At 39.9% G+C, this 6,636-nt stretch overlaps 1 pseudogene; it reads right to left on the bottom strand.

The window, feature by feature from the left end:
- Nucleotides 1-3,926: 3,926 nt before the first annotated feature.
- LOC128593624 (RWD domain-containing protein 4-like) lies at nt 3,927-4,585 on the bottom strand (annotated as a pseudogene).
- Nucleotides 4,586-6,636: the final 2,051 nt, after the last annotated feature.

Genomic DNA, 6,636 nt, shown 5'->3' with positions numbered 1-6,636 from the left:
AAAGGGAGAGGGCAGAGGGAAGAGAGCTTTTTCTGTTTCTGCCTTTTCTTAATTACCTTTAATTCAAAATATTCTTTATGTCAAAGAGGCATATTTTGGGGTGGCATATCCCAGTTCTGTTCACTGCTATTTTCACTAGCTCTCACATTACTCAGGACAGTTCTTTATGTACCACATATATTCAGTAGACATTTCCTTCAATACATTAGTAAAAACAACTATATTGTAGGGCCCCCTGCTGCAGATCTCAAGGTAAAACAGTTTCATGGCTCTTTTCACTGGGTTGATAAAAAGGCAGAAATAGGCAAATAAGGGAGGCAGTATTTTCCTCCTGATTCTTTTCCCAAGGTCAGAGCAGGAAGGGTACCTTTACTTTGCAGAGCATTCTTCATGTGGGCTGTTGCCTATCCCGTTGGGCTTAATTCTGTTCTTAATGAGCTGCACACCTGTGTCCCTGGCTGGCTGCCCTCTACACAGTGGGAAGAGGCAAAGGAGGGTGAATTCTTTCTTTATCCTGAGCCTTAGGATTTGGCTGTGTCTGCTTGTATTTTGTTGAACATCCCAAGAGGGGGTGGTATTCTGAATATCTTCCCATTATGCTAAGCAGCCAATATCAGCTTTGTTATGCAGATTGAGGTTAAAGACAGTGAAATTTCTGAGCCATATCCAAGGCTTGAAGGAAATTTCCCAGTTGCACCATGTATTGAAGAAAACCATGCCTGAGTTTTTTGCTTTTGCTTTTGTTTTTAAATTTCCTGGTTAATACTTTCTGAGCTCAACTTAAAGAAGACAGTGGTAAAGACTGTGTCATGCCTTTAGCTTTGGAGAATGGCCTCATAGTAAAAAAAATGCAAAATGAGTCCTGGGAACTATCATAGATTTTGTCTGCTCATCTCTCTTTGTGGGGGCATCTTAATAAGGATCTGAGGTCAGGAGGGAGTTGAACAATAGCAATTTATATTTCCATTTGACTTTTTATCACATCTCAAGAAAATGCCTGAATGAATTTTTACCTGATTTAGAAAATATATATATTTTTTTTTATTGTTGGGGATTCATTGAGGGTACAATAAGCAAGGTTACACTGATTGCAATTGTTAGGTAAAGTCCCTCTTGCGATCATGTCTTGCCCCCATAAAGTGTGACACACACCAAGGTCCCACCCCCCTCCCTCGGTCCCTCTTTCTGCTTCCCCCCCCATAACCTTAATTGTCATTAATTGTCCTCATATCAAAATTGAGTACATAGGATTCATGCTTCTCCATTCTTGTGATGCTTTACTAAGAATAATGTCTTCCACTTCCATCCAGGTTAATACGAAGGATTGTTGAAGGAAGTCGAGGCCCAATGGAGAGAAAGCACACCCTAACACCTTGTTTAAAAGAGGAAGGGCTTTACTCCACTTTACTGATGGCAGACAAGAATCCCAAAATGGCTATGCTCTCCGACTGGCTCGGTCTTCTTTTTATCCCCAGTCAAAAAGTTCTGGCCCACTGGTACCTTTCTCATGGGTCAGTTTAAATCAAACTAGAGAAGTGGTTCTAGCTTTTACAGAACAATGGGCTTTTATAGAACAATGGGCTTTTATAGAAGGGGAAGTTAAGTTTGAGGTCCCAGGAAGTTCAGTTTCTACAAATTCCTAAGAGCTGAGTAACTGGGAGGACCACCACAAGCAGGTATATCCTTGGGGTCTCCCTTTCATGTTTACATGGATGGAGCTGGAACATATTCTTCTTAGTAAAGTATCTCAAGAATGGAAGAAAAAGTACTCAATGTACTCAACCCTACTATGAAACTAATTTAGGGTTTTCACATGAAAGCTATAACCCAGTTACAACCTAAAAATAGGGGGAAGGGGGAAAGGGAGGGGAGGGAGGGGGGAGGTGGGTAGAGGGAAGGGGTTTGGTGGGATTACACCAGTAGTGCATATTACAAGGGTATGTGTGAAACTTGGTAAACGGTCTATGAAGCTAGTGAATGATGCCGCATGATTATATCAATGTATACAGCTATGATTTAATAAAAAAAAAAGAAAAGAAAAGACCTCCATTCTCTTAGACCTCACTTTTTCTGGGTATCCTCTCTCAATATTTAGGATAGCAGCACTCAAAATGTAGCCTATGTGAAATATACAGAATTCTTTTCAGAGGGCCATGGGAGCACCTTAAACAGATAAACACTTTTTACCTGGAGAAGCTGAAACTGAGATGTAATTAAAAGTCTTGTGAGGGGACATATCTGTAGAGACATGTCAATGGGTTGAAATGTAAATAGCAAAGAAAGCAAAATGGTCTCTCTAGCATGACCCCAAGAGCTGAAGTTTTGAAAGGACACTAATTATGGCTGCTGGCCTTCATATGGAGTTTATTTTCACATGGGCAACTCTACGTAGCATCATCAGGGGAGAGGCAGCCTCAGTATAAAGGATGTTAATCTATGCCACCTCAAAATATACCACTTTGGCATAGAACTATTTTTAGCTAAAGGCAATTGAGGTGCAGCAAATGCAGGAAGAGCTCTTGGCCCTCCTCTTCTCTGCCATAGAGAGGGACATAAGTTTTTCTTTGAAAAGTTTTTTCTTCTCCCCTCTACTGTAACAGGAGGAGAATAATCCTTATTACTGGAGACAGAATGTCATCATCAAAATGGATTTGCAGACAAACCTTACAAAAATAACCCTTATCTTTTATTAGTCTCCCTTACATAATTCTTCACACCATTTACCACCCTTAGAACCCCCTTTTGTCTTGTCACTTCTCTACAAATTTGTTAAAATGGTATAGATGCCTCTGGGTCTAACTATTCTTTGGGTCTTAACTTCTTTTCTATGAAGATCTCCATGGGTAAAAATTAAGATATTAACATCAAATAAAGTTGTTGGGGTTTTTTTGTGCAGATAAATAGGAATTTATTAAAGTCAACTGTTTTCAACAATACAAAAATGAAATATTAAGGTATCTTTTACTTCCTTCCTGGTGTATGCAGCAAAGAGAAATGTAGGTAAGAGCCAGAACTCTTTAATCAAATGTTTTCCAAAATATTTGACTTTATGTTCTCCTATTTCACATACCATTAAAAGCTGTTATCATCTTGACCCAAATCAAGAGAAAAGTATAAATAGATACCAATTTACTAAAGGGAAGCAATTCACTCTTGAAAAATCAAAAGGAATTACAAAGAGTACCATGTATAAAGTTGAAATATTGGTATTTAAATTTTCTTCCTTCCTTCCCTCTCTCTTTCTCTCTTTCTTTCTTTCTTTTTTGAGATGGAGTCTCAAGCTGTCACCCTGGGTAGAGTGCCATGGCATCACAGCTCACAGCAACTTAAAGCTCTTGGGCTTAAGTGATTCTCTTGCCTCAGCCTCCTGAGTAGCAGGGACTACAGGCACCTGCCACAATGCCTGGCTATTTTTATTTTTGGTTGTAATTGTCATTGTTGTTTGGTAGGCCTGGGCTGGAATTGAACCCACCAGCTCTGTTATATGTGGCTAGAGCCCCAGCCACTGAACTAGTATTTAAATTACTCTGAAGCAATTTATGGTTCAATAATTAAGCAAAAGAAGAGATGAAGACTTTACTTCAGATGAGAGGCCTATTAAAATGGATCATGCTCGGGAGTAACTGTTCAGTCAACGTTATACTCTATTGGATGACAGTTTGAAAGGGCTTCATACTCCTTTAAAAAATACCACACCCACTAGAATAAGATTATATAAATTAACACTGGTTATTTCCCCCTGTATTTGTCTATTTATAAAGCTGGACAGGCTTTTTAAAGTACACTAAACAGTAACATTTTCACCTATTATTAAGGCAAGTTTGTGAGAATAATTTAATACAACCAGCTCTCTTTACGAATGTTAGCTTACAACACTTTAAATGTAGGAAAATACAAAAAATTGTTTTATAAAAAGCTACCTTGATACCATAAAATAGTAACGAGAGATTGTGAACCCAGTTTACTTTGTAAAGAATCTTCTTTTCTTGTCTTAAATTCCAAGCACTATTCATCATCTTTAGAGCCAGTTTTGCTTAAATGCTTGACAACATCAACCCAGTTCCAACCCGGAGGAAGCTCACCTTTGTGATCTGTTTTAACTGCCAGCTTGCGTTTCTGGGCTGTTTAAAGTTGTTCTTTTTTGTCTTTTTTCTTACTTGATGAGTTTTTTAGGCATTTCAACTGTGATTGTATTGCTTGTTGATGTTGCAAAATTAACGGGATGGTGATTCTCCATGAACTGCTCTTTATTGTCCTTGGCATGTTCAAACAAAGTACAGGTCATTGCTGTTCCAAGGTTGACTTCCACTGCTTCCTGTAACTTGGCTAATATTCTCTGCTTTACAGCTGATGATATGGTGTTGTTAAAAAAAGCGTTCGTAGATACAGTTGGAGGTTGTATCTCCATATGTTTCTGGGCATATGTTTCTGTCCAGGAAATCTCTATTAAGCAGGCTTTGGGATCACCATTTTCACCTACCCTATATTGAAAAGAAACTGGACTTGATTCTCGGAAACTTTCATCTTCTTCGTAAATGGAGCATAATGCTTCCAGTTCCATCTCCTGGTCCTGGGTGGCACTCATGGCACCGGCCACCGCGGACCACGTTCTTGACAATGCAGGGAAAGTGAGGGCAGTGGTCCCGAGGCCAGCGCGTTCTACTTCTGCGCCCTGGCAGGGGGCTGCACCTTGGACATGAGTCCCAGCGCCCCAGGCCTAGGTATTTTATTTTAAAATAAAAATTTTAAATTAATGGCTGAATAGTATTCCATGGTATACATATACCACAGCTTGTTAATCCATTCCTGGGTTGGTGGGCATTTAGGCTGTTTCCACATTTTGGCGATTGTAAATTGAGCTGCAATAAACAGTCTAGTACAAGTGTCCTTATGATAAAAGGATTTTTTTCCTTCTGGGTAGATGCCCAGTAATGGGATTGCAGGATCAAATGGGAGGTCTAGCTTGAGTGCTTTGAGGTTTCTCCATACTTCCTTCCAGAAAGGTTGTACTAGTTTGTAGTCCCACCAGCAGTGTTCAGCCATTAAAAAAAAAAAAAAAAAATGGAGACTTTACATCCTTCGTATTAACCTGGATGGAAGTGGAAGACATTATTCTTAGTAAAGCATCACAAGAATGGAGAAGGATGAATCCTATGTACTCAATTTTGATATGAGGACAATTAAGGTTATGGGGGGAAGCAGAAAGAGGGACGGAGGGAGGGGGGTGGGGCCTTGGTGTGTGTCACACTTTATGGGGGCAAGACATGATTGCAAGAGGGACTTTACCTAACAATTGCAATCAGTGTAACCTGGCTTATTGTACCCTCAATGAATCCCCAACAATAAAAAAAAAATTTTTTAAATTAAAAAATACCAATATTCTGGGGTAGCACCTGTGGCTCAAAGGAGTAGGGCGCTGGCCCCATATGCCAGAGGTGGCGAGTTCAAACCCAGCCCTGGCCAAAAACTTCAAAAAACAAACAAACAACCCCCCTCACCCCCCAATATTCTGACATTTCTTTTGTCAGTTCCCAGGGGATCTTTGAACATTCTTTCCACTCTGGAGAACCTGGCCCAACCTAGTCTTCCTTTAAGAGCCAGAGTAAACTTTTTGAAAAGTTAAGTGGCTTTCCCTTGCACTGGGAAGGAAATGCTTTTCCTGGAAACCAACAAGACTTCTCTTGCCCTGATCTTTGTCCTTCTTTGTCCCTGCCTCATTAGGCTTCTGCCATATTTGACTCCATTTGGTTTCTTAATTGCTGCAAGCTTGTTCCTGTCACTGAGCTTTCATAGAGGTTAGTTTTATAGGCAAATAAGTATCCTTTCCTTTTTCCTTTCCAAGCTCTTGGCTGGGGCCTCTGTAACAAAAGACAGACCAGGAAGAGAAGAAGCATACAAATTTATTTAATGAAAGTTTTATGGGAAACTTTAATGTAAGTTTATTTCTTATGAAGATTTGAAGAAATGGTTAAACCTCAGCATTTTTATGCTAGATTTGATGAAGAGGGGAAAGGCATGGAAAAGTGTGAAAGGACAAAGGGTATGAACTAGTGAAAGGACAAAGGGTATGAACTAGTAATAGACTGGGACAAACTTAGCAAGGCCTATTCATTCTGATTCTTCTCTACATCCCCATCTTTGGAAAGAAGGATTCATTTTTCTTTAAGGTATAGGGAGGACATTTTTCATATGAAGGGCTCATGATGACCTGCTTCAGGGCAGAAGTGCAGGGTAAGAAAGTCCTTTTAGCCCTTTCTGAAATTCTTTTTTTTTTTTTTTTCATTAAATCATAGCTGTGTACATTGATATGATCATGGGGCATCATTCACTAGCTTCACAGACCGTTTGACACACTTTCATCACACTGGTTAACATAGCCTTCCTGGCATTCTCTCAGTCACTGTGCCAAGACACTTACATTCCACATTTACCAAGTTGCACATATACCCTTGTAAGATGCACTGCCGGTGTAATCCCACCAATCACCCTCCCTCTACCTGCCTCCTCCTTTCCTCCCCTCCCTTTCCTCCTTCCCCCTATTCTTAGGTTGTAACTGGGTTATAGCTTTCATGTGAAAGCCCTAAATTAGTTTCATAGTAGGGCTGTGTACATTGGGTACTTCTTCTTCCATTCTTG

The sequence above is a fragment of the Nycticebus coucang genome, chromosome 9 (genome assembly GCF_027406575.1).
Source record: "Nycticebus coucang isolate mNycCou1 chromosome 9, mNycCou1.pri, whole genome shotgun sequence".
Lineage (NCBI taxonomy): Eukaryota > Metazoa > Chordata > Mammalia > Primates > Lorisidae > Nycticebus > Nycticebus coucang.
This window is presented reverse-complemented; position numbering and strand designations above follow the sequence as displayed.